At 34.9% G+C, this 20,129-nt stretch overlaps 1 protein-coding gene and 1 pseudogene across 2 annotated transcripts in view; one reads left to right on the forward strand and one right to left on the reverse strand.

Annotated features, from left to right (window-relative positions):
• The window catches only part of CADM2 (cell adhesion molecule 2), a 1,332,213-nt gene that overhangs the window by 308,240 nt on the left and 1,003,844 nt on the right, over positions 1-20,129 (forward strand). The gene's annotated exons all lie outside the window — the stretch shown is intronic.
• Positions 1,764-9,971, reverse strand: LOC110197104 (ribosome biogenesis protein NSA2 homolog; annotated as a pseudogene).

Raw genomic sequence — 20,129 nt, forward strand, 5'->3', positions numbered from 1 at the left:
GATTGATAAAAAGCAACTAAAGACTTTTGAGCATAGAAGTAACATTGTCAATTTGGATATTAACAAAATTATTTTGGCAGCCATTATTCTGCTAGCATTTGTAGGATATACTACACAAACTCTTCTCCTACTCTTTTAGCCACAATTAATTTATCAAGATCAAAATTACAATTAGAATTCAAACACCACTAAATAAAGAGCCCCATCTGATTCTAGTACAAGTATCATTCTGATAGAAGGACTCTGGAGAAGAACAGTAAATGTAATTTTATTTAGGTGAAAACATTAAGGTAAGAAAATGGATGGAAAGCAGTTTTGAGTCCTGTTAAGAGTACAGAATTAAGAGAGATTCTTATCAAAACAAGTAAAAGCTAGCCTTTAACATGGGGTTTAATTGGACAATCTTGCTTTCCTTTAGCTTGCCTAAAGGAAAAATTCCATATTGATCAATGAATATAATCCATAAATTGGTCGACATTTTCAGCAGCCTGTCTGAACAGTCTGTTGTTATGCCTTTGCTGACAGTGAACATATCTAGAAAAGCTCTGTGATGCTGATTGCATTTCTCATATTTATTGGAATTCATGGGTTTGCAGCCTCTTTTATGCCTGACCTAATTTTCCCCCAGGCGCTGGGTCAATTTATTTGTGTATCTTAGTAAGCTTGACTTTAATTGTATGATTTGGAGGGTATTTTGTCATAAAACCCTTTTGCCTGTTCTGGCCAGAAATGTTTCAATAATAGTGAAATCTGAAGACCAACACACCGGGATACAAATACAAGCAGGTGTATGCCTTAGTTAGATAAGAGTTACAATAAGGGGGGAAAGTAGAATAGCTTAAAAACACACATAGCTGGATTGAAAATTAGCCTAGGAATGAAAACTCCAAAGTTATGTTCACAAGGTGACCTGGGGAAGAAGCAGTCAGTGGGGTGAAGATTTTGCTAGTTTAATAACAAGTAGGTATTCATAAATAATTACAGTTTTTGACAGTTTTAATGACAACCTAGTCATGGGAAAAGACAAATCTACATATTGAAAGAAAGCAGATTTTTTTTAAAAAGTTGAGATGAACTGACAGAGTTAAAGAGAATACATATGAGCAGAGATAGGCAGCTTGTCTAAATAAGACTAATATTAAATGCAGGTGATTATAGCATTTGAAATTAAAAAGAAGTTGTGATTCAGTTATTTTAAAATTGCCAAGGCCTCTGAGCTGCATATTTCACCAGGTGCCATGCAGTTGTAACAACAAGCATATCCAATGATTTAAAAATAACATTCACCGGTGTCACCTGATGTCACTCCAGATAAGAGATGCTATTCCCAATCAAAGAAAATACTTTCTTGTATTTAACTGTAACACTTTCTAAGCCTGTACTACATATTTACACCATGATATTTAAAAATAAAGTTTCTTGGTTATAAACATTAAATAGTTCTAACCTTCTATAAGGGTAGTAAACATGGCTAAGAAATTAAGTAAGCACTTCAATTCCAAAATTTGTGTGTATGCATGTTAACTTCTTTTTTTTTTTGTAAGTACAATCTTTTTTTAATTGCCATTCCAAAATGGGAAAAAGTCTCAAAAGAATAGAAAAGTGTCCCATCTCTTTTCCAAGTTAATCTCAAATCAAAACAGCAATATGTAGAATTGTGTCTTTGGTTTTGTTTTGTGACTGTTCAATGTAGTAACTATTGTGGTTTTCTTGATATGTTGTAGAATCTTTAATAAGTATCAAAGGTATAAGACTTCATTCAATCAGTCAATCGAACAAGCAAGACCTGCATTTATGCATCCATAATTTTCTGGATTGTTGGTAACCTGTGCATATTTTCCCCAGACAACTTTGCCTCCTTGTGTCACAAGGCCTAGCTCACTCACATTCACTTCAATGACAGTACCTTTGGTAATAACACCCAAACTTGTATATAGTGGGGAGGAGGGATTCTTCTTCACACCAAGTATGGGTAGGCAAAAAGTGGCTTTAAGTTCAGGATGAACTTAAAACGTAACCCTCTTGGCCTAATAAATCTTTTTTTAAAATATTTTGATGCTTTCCCAACAAAGCAGACTTTAGCATCCATTCTCTTCCAAGCCTTCTTCTTTCTCTTTCCTGTTCGATTAACCTTTAACACTTCTGTTTCTCCCTGGGCACGAACTTTTGGCAAGGGCACTTTTACCAGCTTTCTCTTTTCGTTTCTGTTTAAGCATGTTGGAAAGAACTTTGACTCGGGACTGTCCCTCTCTGTCCATCAGATATACAGGCACTGCTTCCTGGGGAGTTTGTTTCATCATTCTTTCGCTTGGTATTTCTCTTTTCATGCATATTGACAGTCTTTTTCATCTGAATCTTCTCAGCATGACGCTGTTTATGGTACAGCTTGGCTTTTAGACAATCATTTTCTTTGCTTTCTTTGAAGGTTCATGAGCCTCTTAGCTTTCCTTCTTTCTCTTTTTCTCATGATAATCCAAGTGGTAGCCATACCGTTTTGGGTGTAACTATGTATTCATTCTGTGGCCTATTGACGCCTGGGGGCCCGTCAAAGAGACGCCGAAAACGCTTCCAAACTTCGGACCCTCAGCAGATAGCATCCCACTCCCCAGGAGCTGGAAAAGAAAAAGGTTAACCTTTTTTAAAAATCAGTTTTCAAGAAAGGAAAATGATGATTACTTCAACTTCCTCCATACTCAACTGAAGAGATTTTGAGATTGAAAAAATATATGTAGTATTTGCGGGGTTTTTGCTCTTCTCAAAGGTGTTTAGCTTTCTGTAAACCTACTGGGATGCAGCCACCAAAATTTATTAGCTCAATCAGATCTACTATTTATACACTTAAGGATTAGTGTCCTTATGCTGAGCATGGCTTTTGTGACAATGCAGAGAAAAGTAAGAGGATAAAACACAGAACCTTATTCTAGGTAACTCTGCTTTGATATAAATAGCAACCAAATATGGGGATAATTAGAAAGTAACCATCCAAATTGCAAATTAAGAATTCTGGCATCTTGATCAGGGGAATGGGACAGAGTGCTTGAAGAGAAACCAAAAAGGATAGTAATGTGAAGAGCTGAGGGGAAGACATCAGTTGGGATGTGGGAAGAATATTTTAGTTACCCTCTGCTGTGTAATCAGTTATTCAACAAGTAGTAACTAAGATTCTACCAAATTGTAAGAATTGTTCTAGATAGATGTAGGGCCAAAGACCAAAATGTGACTCCCTCCAAAAGTTTTATTTTGTGGGGAAGAGAATATGTACACCTATAATTATGTACAATACATAATACATAATAATTATTTGAGGGAGGCACTGACAGTGGAAAAAGGCTTCATGAGCTTTGAAGGAAAAGGGGTTCTTAGAGGAAAGGTTAAGACGGTGCATTTCAGGTTGTGAAGAACTCTGCAAAAGCATGAAAATAAGAGGTTGAATACCTGTGTAAGGAGCAGCAAAAAGACCAGCTTATGTGAACCAGAAAGTTCACAAAGGGAAACAAATAACGTATAACACTGAAATAGTAGCTAAGAACCAGGTTATGAAGGGCTTTAAAGGATTCTAGCAGTAACAGGGAGCCACTGGAGCTTATTGAACAGGGTAATGAGCCAGGCATATGATTCTAAAGAAGGTGCTTCCCCCCCCCCCAAGAGTCTAGACTGGGCATCTCCTATACACACAGCTCCCAGAATTGCTAAGGACATTCCATTGTTCTCAACCCCATCATTTTGCCACCTTCTTCAATTAAAAAAAGAAGAAGAATGTAAAGAAGAAAAAGATATGGCAGTGGTCTCTGACGCCCTGGGATGGCAGGAGGTTTCATAGAAGAGAAGCCAGAGTCTGGGGCAGGAGCTGTTACTGAGGATGTGCATGTCCTATGATGCAAAGTTAGTACAGGACTGATAGCAGCTGGGAGGATTTGTGCTTCAAATCTTCAGTCAACCTCTGAATTCCTCTGATCTGGATTTCTGTGATGCCATGCTAGTCCTTCTCTTGCGGAGGTGACCTAAGTTAATGAAATGGAAAGCCTAAATGGGAATTTCCAGAGTCACAAGAACTGAGTTCAAATACTACCTCTCTGATGCTTATTATTTGTGTGACTTTGGATAAGTCCCGGGCCTTACTTTCATCAAATGTAAAATGAGGTTGGGCTAAATGTCCTGTAGGGGCCCTTCCAACTCTGGATCTATGATCCTAAAAACACATTCTATAATAAGGAGTCTTTTAAAGCTATTCTGTAAATCTTCCTTGTCCTTTACGGGTAGCCAAAGCCCTTGCATTGCTTTCTAGGGCTCACTAAGAACTAGCAGAGTGTTTTACAATGATAATTGTTTTCACACTTTACTAGCAGCCCCTCCAAGGTCTGACCTTTGAGGTGAATGGAGTCTTAACCTTTAAAACAATATCTCCATTACAATTTAAGTTGTTAAAACTTCCTCCAAAAAGCTTTGCTCTAGGAAGTATTTAACTCATTGCTAGAGTAGTATAGAAAGTTGTCTTAAGGCTATTCAGAGAATTTAGGGCCAAGCAGAAGGAAACCCTACACATATATGACTAGTTGTTTGACATATCATACATTTTCCATCTGATGCCAGCAGCTAAATTATCTAGACTCTTCTGTTGGGGAAAAGAAGTGGGTTTCCCTCTAAATTTCATTGCTTGCCTTTCCCATCTAGGCCTAGTTCTTCTCCTCCTCCAGAAATATTTTTGTTTCCATTCTTATTCTCATAGATTGAGTGTTGTAGCTGTTCATAAGGCAATAGGTTCACTTTGAAACAAGTTATTGCACATTGAATTTCACGTGTCGTTAGTCTCCAAATTAACTAATAAGTAAATTTAGAAGAATATGATTGATACTGAACTAATCCTGTCCTAAATTTTCCAAGTAGCTCTTAGAAAGGAGTCCCTAATCTTATCAAGGATTTATGGATCAAAAGTAGAAGTGATAGGATCTTAAAATAGAAGCAAAACATTAACTTATGATAGACTATGTATCTGCATGTATGTACAAATCTAAATATGCTATTTCCACCTGCCTCAAAATTGTACATAACATTGTGAATCCAAAGCTAACTTCTGGTTAATCTTTTTTTATATAGTAGAACTCTTTCCTAAAACATAGTTAACTCTGAAAGAAAAATAAAATAAAAGTAAATATTGGAGAAAATGAATCTATCCTTTAATAAAGGAGTCTAGGAACATTAAAAAAGAGGGAGCATTTTGGAAGTTATTTCTTTTAGCACTGCAGACACCAAGAGAATCCCCAGAATAGACACTGCTGCCACTTTAAGAGTCTCCATACAGTGTCAATAATGAGACTCTATAATAAATCCGTGGCTCTTTGTAGCATCGATGGTTAGTAGCACAACAGATTTTTAGAGATCTACATACACTAAATACACAGGCAAGGGAGAAAAGAGAAAGCAGATGGAAAATAGGGCTAGCTGGTATTCTCAGGCAGGGCACAAGGACTGGTTAGAGGAAGGAATGTAATTGTTCATTTTAAAATTCAAGTTGTTGAGTTTTATCCTACCACCATTCTGTTGTATAATTAGAGCTAGAAGGCATCAGAAGGCTAATTTAGTCTACTTCCTCATTTGTAAAATGAGGAAATTGGAGGAAATGGGAGATTTGTCAAAGTTCATATGGAGAAGCATACAGTAGAGCTAGCATTTGAAACCAGGTGTCTTGATTTGAAATCCAGAACCCTTTCAATTAGCTTAATTTTAGTTAGGGAATAATCTTTCTCACCTAATTGTGTACATTTTGTTCACCTATTCTTTCAACATTAAATCTGAATTTAAAAAAGTGATTTTTCATCCCATTCACCTAATTTTTGATAATTTAATACCATTTTTCTTTCCAATGACCCCAGATGTCATTTCTGAAGAAAGGGTTTGAGAAAACGTGATTCAGTTTGGAGCAACAACAAAAAAAATGTAATAATATTTTATCTCAGAAGTAGCTATAGCTAGAAAATATCAAGGAGAAAAAATAAAAATAGTTTTTCCAAACTCAAGATCTATATTTTAGTTTAATATACATGTTTAACATTATTATAATTGTGGCTGGTGGTACATAATTAAATGAACTGTTCAGTATGAATTTGGTCTAAGTGAAGGTTTCTTAGATTGTTTAAGTAGACTTATTATTGCAAGTATTAAAAAGAAGAGAGAGAGAGAAAGACAGCCTGGATCCTGCAGACATCTAGTTTAAAAAAGTATTGGAGAAATAATGGCATTTTACTCAAGACTGAAGCTATTTTTTATGTGTTTCTCCTAACAGGTGGTAATAAAAAAGTTGTTACTGGTGACATTTACTGAGAGACAAGTTTTTAGACAAATGTTACCTTTTGAAAACCCCATTGAGTTGTTACAGCATGTGTCCTGTGCCTCCAAATATCAAGTACAGCATTTGACATGTCATAATTTTCTTATGGAAATTACTTTAGAATGATGCCAATAGAATTACCTAAGATGAAAATATCAAGTTATAGGAACCAATCAACACACATTTATGAGGCTTTAATGAAATGTAATACAAACTAGAGATTAATTTTTTTTTTGTTGCTAGTGATGAATTAAAAATACATACGAGGCAATTCTTAACTTGCCAATATCTGAGCTGTGTCAAGTATGCCACTGCAGAAAATTCCCACCTTCCCAACACTTAGAATTTCCTTTTCCTCCTTCTTCATTCCTCTCTTAATACTCTCTTGACTGTTTTTTTACACCACAGCTCTGTTACTCTGCTTCTCAGTTTGACCCAGTACCTCTCATGGTCAAGGACCTAAGGGTAGAATCATTAGTCGTGGCATGGAGAATGTAGATGAGATTATAGTTTCATAGATTTAGAGCTGGAAGGGGTATTGGAAGCCTCCTACAACAATAGTAGAACCCCCTAATTTTACAGATGAGGAAACTGAGGCCCAGAAAAGTTAAATGACTTCTTCAAGGTATCAGAGGTACTTTTACTGTACCATGATGTTTTTAGACAAATGTTACCTTTTGAAAACCTCATTGAATTTTTACAGCATATGTCTTGTGCCTCCAAATATCAGATACAGTATTTAACAATTTTCTTATGGAAATTATTTTAGATTTTTGTCAATAGAATTCCTAAGATGAACATATCTCTCCCCTTCATCTTGGGCATTGTTTCTGGATAGGGTGTGTCAATTTACTCCTCTATGGTTATGCTCATAATGCTTGTAACTTTCTGGATTAAATATTGTTTTATGATCATGAATACTCTTGATGTATTATTTCTGCCATTAGAAAGTAAGCAACTTGAGGGGTATGGGCTATCTTTGCTTTTTGTATTGATTTCTACCCTTATTGTCATGTTTTCAGAGTCATGTAGCAGTTCAGATGAGGGAATAAGGACCAGAAGCTCGTCTCTCTACATGTTTATGTGATTTTTGCCTTCCTTACCCACAGGGAAAATAAACATCTAGCTTATTCGTGACTTTTATATGCAGTTACGGTACAACTATTAAACAAAAGACTTTTCTTCACCATTCAGGAAGTAGATACGAAGTAGTCACAGAATGAATACCTGTGTATGCTCTGAACTCAGAAGCAACGTCCCTCGTGCAATTTCAGAAGGAGGCTCACTACATATTTCAGTTGTGTGGCACCAGGCAGAACAGACTGTGCATGCTCAAAGAACTAGCCCCCCCCCCCCAATGGCCAGGCTCCTGTAAGGTGTATTTACTTATGTTTAAAACTACTGCCTATAAGTAGTTGCTGTGAATGATGGTCAGATGATACTGAGGACTGCTCTTTCCACCTACCCTATTGTCTCTGGGGATTTAATCATCCCTACCATTTTAGAAAAGTTAACTTGTTTGGTTTGGTTTATCCTAAATGCGAAATCATAGCTGCTTAGGTCGTGGTCCTCTTCTCTACTGCTTTGTGCAGTTTGTATCTAACAAAAAGTAAGAAGTTCAATCACAGTATTTCAAAAGCTCCAGCTTTAAAAATTCTTAATATTTAGGTAGAGGTTTTGTTCTTCTTAATTTAGATTTATATTTATCTCTAGTTAAGGCCTGTCCTCTTTACTTTTGAATTCAACTGGTAGCTTTAATCCATGTTTTCCACTTCAAGGTGATTGTAGTATCCAGTGGCCCTCCTTGATCTCTTCTTTCTTTTCCACAGCTCAGCCCTACTTTGTCTTTCTTCTTTTTCCTGATGTTCCTGTATCATAATTCTTTCTGGCTCAAGTCTGGAGGTCCTCCTTCTTCCTCTCAGTTCGTGTCTCCTGTGAGTTTCTTCTTTAGGAATTCCACAGTATGACTCAATTCTCCTTTCCTGCTCAAAGATAATGGTAAACCTACATCACTGTCAAGTCTGAGAGGGGCCTACTGGTCCCTCTTATCTACAAATCCCAAGATGGCAGTCAGTTCTCAGATCCCTATTACATTTGCACAGATTGTCTCTCCCACTAAAATGTAAGTTTGTTCAGGTCAGGAAGTGTTTAACCTTTTTCCTTTGAATCCCCAACACTTAACACAGTACTTGGAATATAGTACACCTAACATAGATGCTTTTTGATTGATTGAATTAGAGGACATCCAAAGTGGAATGAGCTGCTTTGGAAGGCAATGGGTTTTCTTTTGCTTAAAGTGATCAAGCAAAAGGCTGGATAAACACTTTCTATGGACACTTTTTGGTGGTGTGGTGGATATAGCAATGGAATTGGAGTCAGCAAGATCTAAGTTCAAAATTGGTCTCAAGATACTAGATTTGTGATCCCAGGCAAGTCACTTAATCTCTGTCTCAGTTTCTTCATCTGCAAAATGGGAATAATAATTGTACCTATATCATGGGTTATTGTAAGGATAAAATCAAGTAATATTTATAAGATGCTTTTTAAATGAAAAAGTGCTACATAAATTCAAATTATCTCATCCTCATCATCATCATCATCATCATCACCATCGTCATCATTAGGTGTTTGTTAAAGCAGATGACCTCTGAGGCCTACTCTAATTTTGAGAATCATTGTTTTTTTATTCTTGTTTAACTGGCTTTGTCACCTCCAACTTTAACCTACTCTAAACCATCTTAAATGTTGTTGCTAAATTAGAGTTCCTATTGTAAAATTATGCTCATCATATTCTACCATCAAAAAAAAAATCTAATGCTTCTGGATTGAATAACTTTAAAGATTTTCTACGGAATGGCTAAAAATGGTCTTTCTGATCTGTTTTCGTATTACATCCTGTCAAGTCTGGGAAGGGCCTAGTGGTCCCTCTGATCTACAAATCCCAAGATGGCAGTCAGTTCTCAGATCCCTACTACTTTTGCACAGTTTGTCTCCCCCATTAAAATGTAAGTTTGTTGAGGTCAGGAACTGTTTAACTTTTTACCTTTGAATCTCCAACACTTAACACAGTACTTGGAATATAGTACACCTCTAAACTCCAATCAAATAGCACCACGCTTGATTCCTTCCTTCAATATATTACTTGTATTTCCATGTCCATACCTTGTATCACTTCATTCCCTCTACCTTTAATGTCATGATTTTTGTCTTGATTTCTTTCAACTAATATTCTATCCAGCCTCCAAGGATCAGCTCAAATGCCGCATCCTTCATAAGTCTTCCCTAATCAGCACCTACTCACCAAAATGGAGTATTAAATTTATATAACTCTTTATGGTTTGCAAAGCACTTTACTCACCACTAGCTTTTGAGGTATGTCATAAAGGTTAAATGGTATGCTCAAGAAGACACAACCATTAATTGTCAGGTAGTTTTTCAGTACTCAAATGCAGGTTTTCTGACTCCCCTTCTGAAAGTATAAGCACGTGGTGTTTTGTTTATACTTCTATGCACTTAGTATGTTCTATTTTGGATTATTATTTTGTATATATCTTATCTCTCCTACTAAATCTTAATATTCTTGAAGGTAGAGATCACGTCCTATTTGTCTTTGTATCTCTGTCAACTTCTAACATACCTTGGACATGGTAATGTTTAACATGCTAAACAAATTTGATTACTTTGAATGAGCATCAAAGATTATTGGTTTGTCAACTATATTAAATATATCTGTTGAACTCACTCCCAATGTTTCATTAAACAATTTAATCACTAAAGCTTGTAAGGGCAAATTTTGAGTTCAACCCACAAAGGTTGGTCATTGGTCAACCTCTAGCTGTTCCTAGTCTAACAAAACCATCTACAAGATTTCAAATATCTGAGGCATTGTTAATCGGGCTTCTCTGTTAATTGATTTTCTAAACATCACTGGGGAGTACTCCCCAATATGGGGGGAATTTTTTTTTCAGTAATGGTGGTGTTGATAATATTCTCTTTTCTATTTGTCCTATACCTATTTCTCAGTACTTAAATATATGTTTTCATTAACTAAAAAATATGTTCATCTAATTCATCTGATTGTGTATGTTACAATGAATTATATGTCTATGCTATTCTTCAGACTAATGAAAAAATAATCATTATCCAAAGAATGAAGTGCTTAATTGCTCATGAAGTCAAAGTCATGGGAAAGGGTTAGCAACACAGTTCTTGTCTGGAAATGTATCTATATGCAAATCACTTCAATCTAGAGAAATCATATTTATACAGTATTTTAAGATGATTGAATCACTTGCCTGAGATTATTTTTTTAAATATTTGAGAAATAATCCTACTCACTTTGAACATTGAGAGAATTGATCTGAACTTCTTAAAATAAGAAATAAAAGCAGAAAATTGTGTAAAATCTAGCTTTGGGGCCCAGGGGGAGTTGATTAGTGTTTTCATTATAGAATAGTATGAGTTATAATAAAATTGAAGTATAATAAATCATAAACCAATCTAAATGCAGAAAATTCAAATACAGGTAAGCAATATTTAGAGCCTAAGTATGTATATTTCAATTAAAATTAATGCTTACATATTTTTAGAAAGTAATAATCAATTCACTCTATTTGGACATTTAATATCTTTATTATGTGACAATATGATTGTGAATACTACACAACACTATTTTAAAGTATAAATGAATTATAGTAGGGCTTGGCAAACTTGGAGGCTGGATTTGGCCTGTGCACTATAGTAAAAACCATTTTTAGCTTATGGGACATATAAAAACTGGGGGAAAAACATGGGCCAAGAGAGCCATAGTTTGCCAAATCCCATATGATGGCAACACTGACAGACAGTTAGTGACAGTGACAAAAAAGAAAAAAAGAAAGCAATTATAAGGAATTCACCAAACTTCAGGTTGGATTTGGAGATACTTCATGGTATCCCTTTTTAAAAAATATCAATATATTAAAATATTGGCCAACTTCACACTGAAATTTGTGGAAAAGAACTACCTAGAATTTAAGAAGCATAACAACTATAAATGGAAATTCAAAATAAATTATTTCAATATAACAACAGCAAAATGTTGTTTCATGTTCTCATTTAATTACCTTTCAGTCATTGCTAAGGAATAACACTTCTTGAAAAACTTAACCACAATACTGGTCATTTTTTTTCTTTAAAGAATACTATTATTATTTAGTGTTTATGCATTCTGGTGCGTGTTCCTAAATCATGCATTTTAAAATGATTCCATTAAAGAAAAGAGCTTTGGTGCATTACTTTGCTTCTGTCATGCCTTTGATCATTTGATAATTACAATTATTTTTGTTATATTTATAATTTTCACAGTTGAAAGAAATGCTAGGTTTTGTGAAATAAGACAACATAAATTAGTTTGCCGCATGGGGAATTATGCAAAATACATTTCATTGTGTTTTTTTTAATTTACAAATATTCTCATGATTACATTTAGGAAACTCTTAGAAAATTTGAAGGTGAAAAAGGTTGGAATTTTAGTACATAAAATATGCTTTCACATTTTCCCAAAATATAGTATATAGGTAACATTTCAATATTTCTGTGAATTTATTAATGTGGCACTCACTCCACCAAATTGCAAACAATCTGTGTATTAATAGATCCTCTTAATGAGCTGCTAAAGAGAATAGTGAGTTAATGAATAAAATCTTTAGAAAATCAAATAATCATTACTTATTATTATTATTATCTGTTGTTGAGATATGGATATGATAAAGACCTGTGATTTCATTTGTGTAGGGATGTTAACACATTCTCTGCAACTTTTAGACTTATACAGTTGTCTAACACTGAAAGGTTAGGTGAATTGATCATGGCCAGTATTTTTTAAAGGAAAAATTTGAATTCAGGGCTTCTTGACTTCTTGGCTTCAAGGCCAACTCTTTAACCATCATGCCACATTCCCAATGTTTATTCTCTTAATACCTGCCAGAATTTGTGCTTCATTATCACAGACTCCATCAAACTTGATTCACCTCAATATATCATGATAATGCATCAGAGATAATGCAACTTTAGTAGATGACAGATAGCTTAGTTAGGCGGCATTTTATGGAATCACATATTTTTACAATTGAGAGATTTAGAGATTTAATGAAAGATTGCATTTAGAATTGTAAAGGACCTTACAAATTATCAAGTCAAGCTCCTATATTTTATATATTTGAAAACTTCTTTCTTAAGGTATCACAGGTAGTGAACATCAGAGGTACAATGTGACTTCATGCAAGGGTGTGTTGCAGCCAGCTTGAACCAGCTTGTCTAAATTTTCATTTTGAGCATTTATATACCTTAGAAGTTGGTAATGCTAAAATTTGGGCTTGTTTTATTGTTTCATTGACTCTATAGACTTAAGAAGTAATCAAGAACATTTTAGTAATTTAGATTAAACTTAAAAGCTTGTTGTAAACACATTTATTTTGAGAACCAACAGGTATACACCACTGACTTCACATCTCCTGATTCTAAGTCCAATGTACTTTATACTATATTCCAGGGTCCTTAGAAATTATGTATTTCCCCCTATTTATTTTATAGATAAGGAAAACATAGCTTAAAAAGGTTAAATTATTTCTCCTAAGTCATGCAATGAGTGTACAAAACTGTTCATGTCACTCCTCTTTACAAAAAATGTTTACATATTTTGTGTGTGTGTGTGTGTGTGTGTGTGTGTGTGTGTGTGTACCCCTTATCAGAAAAATTCTAGAGTGTCTTTCAAGGCTCTCCACAATCTTTTGTCACCATGACTTTGTAATCTTTTCTCATATCACTTTCCTACACATACTCTATACTTTTAGGAAAACTGGGTACTACTCAAAATCCTGTGTACACATTGTGTCTTTCCTGTCTTCATGTCTTTCTTTTTTATGATGCCTAAAACTGGATTGGCCATCTCCTTTCTGAGAGTTTGAAATCCTTCTCTTCTTTTAAAGTTCAGTCCAAATGCCATTTACTCCATGAAGCTATCCTGTATTCCCATTTCCAATTGGTCATAAACTCCTCTTTTTTCCCGAGGTCTCACATAGAATTCCACTTGGACCACCCACTGTCATATATTTATCTTATTTTCTAATGTATTTGTAAATGTGTCATGACCCACATCCATAAAGATATATGAAGAAAGAGCTGCAACTTATTTAATCTTTGTAAATCCCTAGAGTGTAAATTCCCCAGTGTTTTGCAGATAGCAGAAACTTAATAAATATTGAAACTAATAGACATTATTACTAGCAGAGTTGACACTCTAAGCAGGAGTGTGCTGGTAAATGTTTAACAACTGGCCTTCTGAAAACACACAACCTACTTTTAAGTTTAATTTGCATTATTCATATTTTCTCCATAATTTTCTCCAGTCTATACAGTCAACAGACCAATATGTCAATCATTTGTAGTGTTTGCCAAGTTCTGAGGCTCATGCACATTGAAAATTTAACAAACCCCAATTGCACTAGAAGGTGGGGTTTCCAAAGAAAGCTATTGCTTTCTTCATAGTTTTAGGCAACCCTAGGAGATTGCGATATATAGCTCAAGTACTGTGTTCATGAGCGCCTATTAAGCGAACTCCCCCCTGATTTTTCGAGCATATAAAATTTTTCCGATATCATTTAGCCAATGATTTCTGCCCTGGCATCATTTTGACCAGCTGATCTATCCTGAATATCAATTAACTAACTAATATTGATTATCTTTAATAAAAGGACATTTACTTGGAAAGGAAAGTGAGGATGGAATTATAAAACTTTTCTCCCAGAACCCTCTAAATACTTAATCCTTGGGAGAGCAGGCTCAAATTTTATCATGACTACCAACAACACTGCACAAAATTTACTTCTAAATGTGTCATAGACAGTGAATTTGTTGCATCCTATCTCCTATCTAAGGACTGGGACTGTATTGGCATGTTCCCTGTTGTATATATAATATCATAGTTGTACTGTACAAAGAAGTTTTCCAAACAACACCTAATGGAATAATGAATATTTACTACTGAAAGTGATACTTGAGGAAATAGGCACTTAAATTCATTGACCTTGATTCCACTTGTTATGTTCAAATTTATATCACCTCACTGGTATGCTTGCTATGTTCATATTACTAGTAGTACTTAAAGATAACTCTTGTCATTCTAAAAGTAGCCATCAACTATACCTAAATATATGTTTTTTTTGAATATAAAAAGCCAGCTATCTTTTTTCAACATATATTTCTAAAGGAAGTGATACAGTAAATAAGTTTTAAACACAATACATATTTCAGTTAGGGTACTCTGGAAGAAAATTATAGTTATTAGCCAAAAAAGTGAATAAAATTGGTTACACACTGCATAGTGACCTTGATGTTGACTTGAAAAATACCCTTAAAATCAGCATAGTACCAAAAGAACTATTTCATCATCTTTTCTGTAGAAATTAGCCTATTTTTCATTCTTAAAAATCATTACTTTCTTCTCATTCTTAAACTGATCTAATTGCTCCTTCTGATTCACCACAGCTGGGCTTATCATTTCTATCATACTCCCTACCTTTCAGTGGTCTGCAAGCTTCTGGACCCACTTTATTCTATCTACACTTTCTCCCTTGTTGACCTCATTATCACCTAATAGTTTAATTATCATCTTTACGCAGATCACTCACACATATCCAGGTCAACTCTCTCCCTTCAATCTTGCATCATTAGTTACCTATAGGACATTTCAAATTTTCCAATCTGCAAAGTCTAAGGGGTTCCCCTAAAAGGAAAAAAAAGTAGAAGATACTCAGTGATAGAAATATGACTGACATGGTGGTGGTGATTTATTTCTACTTACAAAAAAGAATAATGCTGAACCTAAAGAAATCATTTTAAGTATTAATAGAACAATTAGAACAAAATTCAGATATTTAGTTAATTGCTATTGGTATAATCAGCTGGAAGGTGTATAGTAAAGTCTAATTTGGAATATAAAGCAGTTTTTTAAAGTCTGGTAATTAGCGATTTCACTTCTCAGCTCATCATTCAACATTATCTGATCAGACATTTCAATCTGATCTTTCTGATGGCCTCACTAATGTTGATTTCCCTGCTGCTCTTGTTGCAACTTCAAATGCTTCTATAGATTTTGCTTCTGCCTCTGTTAACTATAGGTCTTCCAGGAATCATTAATATTAGCAAGGTAACTTCTTATGGAGAAGGTAACAAAAAATAAAAGTAAAAAAGCCTGGGACTGCTAGTACAAGAACAGCTAGTTTAGTGTATACTCCACATAGAAAGTTCAAGCTCCTGCCACCATTGTCATTGTATCTTGTCACCTGGAGGGCTGCATTCAAGATAGCACCAGTCGGAACCTGCCTGTTATTTTAGGTGTGGTACCCTTGTATTATAAGCAACCAATTAGTGGACTGATGAGTCATAAACACCTAGAATCAGCCTTCTTCCACATTTCTACCATGCAGCTACCACAGAGTTCATCAAAAGCAGGCAGAAAATGTCTGTCTATGCAAGGGGGATAAGAAGAGTGGTGAGAAGAGTTGTAAGGCATCCTCTATACTATTGTGATAATAAGCACGTAAAATATGTTTCGGACAAAGGCACATAAGATTTTACAAACTTGTGTAAGAATTACCAAGTTGGATTAAATAGATATTTATCTATATCTGCACTATCAGTTTTAAATGACAGCAGAAGATTAGAACAAATTTGCTTTACTGGGTGCTAGGTTTTGTTTTAATGTTGAGGTAATAAAAATTATAGCTTGACAAACCTATGAGACTAAACAATCTCTATAAACAACCTTTTTTTCTATTTAATATAGTGCCAATGATACTGAAGCAATCTTATCTTTTAAAACCTTTGAGATTCCTACTGATAAAGAAGCCAATTAGTTGCATGATAGTTTTCTTTGTGAAGTAAACTGTAATAATAATTGATTCATTATTTAACCATCCGGTTATCAAACCTCTAATGTGGGTGGAACATTATGTCAGGAGTAGCCCACATGAAGTAATGGACAATGGACCATCAAAGTGGAATTGTCCAATAGGAAATGAATAACTAAGGAACTGCAGAAGAGGAAATAAATTAGAGCTGTTTATACAGGTTTGAGCATCATCTTCAGAGATGATGATTTTTGTACCCATGGAAACTGGTGAGACCTCTGAAAAAAATGTAGAAAAAAAAAAGAAGAGAGCTCAGACCAGAGCCTCAGGAAACACCTACCTTTAAGGGGCCCAGGAGATATATGCTGTCCTAGTAAAAGAAACTGAGAAGTGGTAAGAAAGACAAGAGTGGAACTAATAAAAAGCAATGTCACTAAACACCATTGAGGAAAGAAGGTTCAGGAAAAGGGAGTGATCAACAATGATAGCAATTAAGAGATTATTGATATCCTTAAAGAAAGCAGTGGAGTGGTTTCAGAAGGAATCTAGATTGCAGATCACTTTTATTTTAAAAAATTAGAATATATAATGTCTAATATTATTTCTGGATAAATGATGAAACACTGCCCTTCATTAAAATGGGAGTGGAATATAGATATGGATTATTTTGCATATGTTGTCAGATTCATTCTCTGTAGGTTTATTCTATTTAACCATTTTTTCTTTGTTATAATATTCTAAGAGGGTGGGGAGGGTAATTAGAAATTGACCTGGTTTGAAAATGAAAAAAAAAGCATCAGTAAACTATTTTAACAACAGAAATGCCCAACAAAATCTACCTTAGGGGAATGGGTATTGATTGGACTTGGAGTTGAAGAGATGTGGGTTCATAGTCTAATGTCTTAATTGCTGTATGACTTTGGATGAATAGCACCAAAGACATTGGAAGGTGATGTCTATCTCTCTGGACTTTTATATGTAAAATGAAAGGAGTGGGTCTAGATAATCATTTCTAAGACTCCTTCAGCTTAATGTATTATAATAAGGAAATAATAAATTGTATATAAGGAAAATTGCACTTACATGCAATACAATTTCTTCCTAAAGTATGTTTTGGTTCTTTGGGAGACATAGTCTAGGAGAAAAGAGCAAAACAACAACAATAATAATATATCAGACTAGTTTAGTGTTCTATGGTTTTTTTTACATGCTTTATCTTGAACCAGCCCAGGGAAGTAGGTAGCACAAGAATTTTCCTGATTTTACAAATGAAGAAATGGAGATCAAGAACCAAGAGAGTCAAGTGCTCTAGCCATGATCTCTAAAGATGTGATGAGTGTGGAAAAGAGTTTATTCAGAAAACTCACCTCACTGGTCATAAGAGGATCTATATAGGTAAGAAACGCTAAAAAGGTGATTAGTGTGGAAGAGGATTAATTTGTAAATTGTTTGTTCAAACATCAAAAAATACATGTAAATATATGTCATTTAATTTGTCTGAACCAGAGTTTCCTCATTTGTACAATGGGCATGAGAGTACTTAATTAAATGTTTAAAAGCTGTTATAGAAATGAATTGTTGGTAGTCTTATTCCTGGTCCCTCGTATTAGATTGTAAATTCCTTGAGTGGAAGGCATTTTATATTTTTTTTTTATCTTCAGCATTAAGCATAGAATATTGTGTGTGGAGGCATTTAAATCTTGAATTAAACTTAAATTCCCAGCTCTCTGGAATGGAATCAAGAGGTCAGCAACACAGAAAGGGCAAAGGCTCCAGGGTATTCTATAAGTCTTTATACAATCACACATTTGGGATTGGAAGGAAATTTAGAGTCTGTCAAGTCCAAATCTCTCATTTTACAGATGAAGAATCTGAATCATGACGAGGTTAAGTTACATGCTAAGGGTCTCACAGCTAATAAGTTTTAGGAGTAAGATTTGACCCCTGGTTATCCTAGGTTATCTTAGGTACCAGTCTAAACATTATTCTAATCAACCTTCTCAGACCATCAAGTGACCTAATTAAAGAAAAAGCAGCCAATTGGGGAGCAATAGAAATTGAAAATTGGAAAGCTGAGGGAAAGTCATGTACTTGGAAAATATGGATATTCCAGAGCAGAACTTGAACTCTGACCTTCCTGTTGGCAAATCTTATACTCTATCCACTGTGTCACCTAGCTGCCACAAACAGATAAAATAAATAGGAAAAATGTGTTGGGTTTAAGATGCTGTTTGAGGTTGAGCTATGTGACTGTATCTTTCCTAGACTCTTTCTCTGCATTACTACACACTGCTGATGAATTTCCAGTGACCGGATATTTAGTGTTAATTGTTTTCATTACCCATTCGTTTTTCTCAGTGTACCAGAAACATAGCCAAAGCTTCCCAGATGAGAACATCCTCTTCTCCACTCTCTCAATTTCTCCAATTTGAGCTGTTGCAACTCAGCAGAAACTGATTAGCTAGTATGCAGCAAAATCAATGGTAACAAAAGTTCTAAGACTTACTTAGGAGCCTTTCAGAGTTAGATACATTTGAACTATATTCACAAAGACCACCAGGAGAGACCACAGTGGCACTCACTACAAATAGATCTTCATACTGAAGGTTTGTTTCTATATCATGCAATGGAAAGGGGTGGTGGCAGGCTAGAAACCTTGTACATCTGCAAACTTTCTAGATCAGGGGTGAAACCTATTAATATCTCAGAATAGAATTTTTAAATGCATCAGATAAGAGCACAGTGCCTGATACAGATTAGGCATGTGGTTAAATTTTTAATTGATTAACTGAAATACAAATATTAAAATGTATTTTTAAAAACTTAATGGATTCCAGGTTAATAACCTTTGCTGTAGATATTTTTGTGAGCCAACATCCATCCATGCATCCTTCCCTCTCTCTAAAAACTGACAGTATCTTTCTCATTGCCACCTGCTTTTCTCTTATTTGAAATATTCCGTGTGGAGACAATGATAATTTAGATGAGCTTCAACTGGTCATTTTTTTAAAATTGCATACATTAGAAGAAATGCTTAAATGCAGCCCTCAGTGTCACTAAATTACAAAGCATTGCTTTTTACACTGTGTTCTTTTTCTCAGTATGACTTTGGTAGGAACCTTGAGTATCTTTACAGCAGCTGGTTTGCTCAGTTGTTTAGAACAAGGTGCTAATGAGGCCAAGGTCATTGGCTGAATCCTCTAATGGATCAGTTAGTTTCTCTCTATTATACACCTAGAGACTACACCCTAAGTCTGACCTGTCCTGTGACGTGCAGTATTGCTGAAAAGTGGGGACAAGAAAATAGTGTGTTGATGGAGGCAGCAAAATAAATCACCATAAAAAGAAATCCTGGAAAAATAATTTGAGGTACATAACCTATTGTTGTAGGTCAATGGCATTACCACCATGACTGAAGGACAATATATTTCTGTCTGTGCCATGAAGATGATGTTATTATAGTTCTTATGGAAGAAAATGCCATCCAACCTGTTATTTCCCTTCTGTATATCCATGCTCAATAATGTATGCCATTTTGTATTTAGACTTAGGGAAGCTATGTTTTTAATACTTTTTTTTCTTCCTGTATCTCCCTATTGGTTTGTAAATTGATTTAGGTCAAAGAGAGTGTTTACTTCAAATGCTAATTCTTCCTATCACCTAACAGAGTTACACACACCTACACACACACACACACACACACACACACACACACACACATAAACAGATGCAAAGTTAATTTTAGCAGGCAATAAGTTTTACTTTTTTTACTTTTCTTTTTTCTTTCTTTTTTGTCCTAAAAACAGTAGTTTTAAACAAGAACCTGTATACAAGGTTCTTTTGGTTCTGCTCATTTCACTCATCATTATTTTGTGCAAGTCTTTCTAGGTTTTTCTGAAATCTGCTGGCTTGTC

The sequence above is a fragment of the Phascolarctos cinereus genome, unplaced genomic scaffold, assembly GCF_003287225.1.
Source record: "Phascolarctos cinereus isolate Bilbo 61053 unplaced genomic scaffold, phaCin_HiC Scaffold_7;HRSCAF=346, whole genome shotgun sequence".
Taxonomy (NCBI): domain Eukaryota; kingdom Metazoa; phylum Chordata; class Mammalia; order Diprotodontia; family Phascolarctidae; genus Phascolarctos; species Phascolarctos cinereus.